The sequence below is a fragment of the Pan paniscus genome, chromosome 17 (genome assembly GCF_029289425.2).
Source record: "Pan paniscus chromosome 17, NHGRI_mPanPan1-v2.0_pri, whole genome shotgun sequence".
In the NCBI taxonomy this organism is placed as follows: Eukaryota; Metazoa; Chordata; class Mammalia; order Primates; family Hominidae; genus Pan; species Pan paniscus.
The window spans coordinates 38,601,029-38,601,830 of record NC_073266.2 but is presented as its reverse complement, the minus strand read 5'-3'; positions in this window follow the sequence as shown (position 1 = coordinate 38,601,830).

The window sequence follows — 802 nt, the reverse complement described above, 5'->3', positions numbered from 1 at the left end:
ATTTGTCTTGGAGGTGGCTGTTAGAAATCCTCTATATGTTATCCTGTTGACATGCACTGTGTATTCATTTCTTCTTTCTCCTCTCCTGAACCTGCTGTTCTTCCATTTCTGTCTGTGTAGAAGCACTCAACAACTACAGTTTCTGCTCACTTAATGCATTCTATATATTCGTTCTATACACTGGACTCAGTGCTTGCCATGTATTGTCTCACAATGACCCTCTGAGGTAAACACCGCTATCCCCATTTTATCTGTGAGAAAATTGAGGCTTAGAGAGCTTAATGTCTTGCCCAAGGTTCACCTTTCCAAAGTAGGCATCCACAAAGTATGAGGCAGACAGTTCTAAAGAAGAAAGATAGCTGAGGTTGACTCAAATCTTCTCTCACATGGATGGAAGTTTTTGACTCAGAAATACATACCGATTTCCATGGGTATCTGTGGGCCCCAGGCCTGCTTGGTAAAAGGGTTCTGATTTCTTGTCTGCTGTGTGAGCCAAAGGAAGCTTAACATCCTCTGAACTGAACCTTCCTTCGCTCTTTGGAAGGAGGCGGTCACCACAGGTACTTGGGAGTTAGAGGACAGTACTTTGTAGGGTTGATCCGAGCCCCTGCTTGCCCGAGGCAGCAGTTCTTTTAGTGACCAGATGGTGCCAAATCGATGTTCCTAGCTTTCCAGATGAGCTTTTTGTTCTTAAGATTAAGGAGGCTGAGAAGGGTCTGCCCACAGTCACCAGCTTACGGTTTGCTGGCCTCTGTGCCTGCTTATCTACCTGGGTAGCACTGGGCAGGTGGTGCTTTGAGCC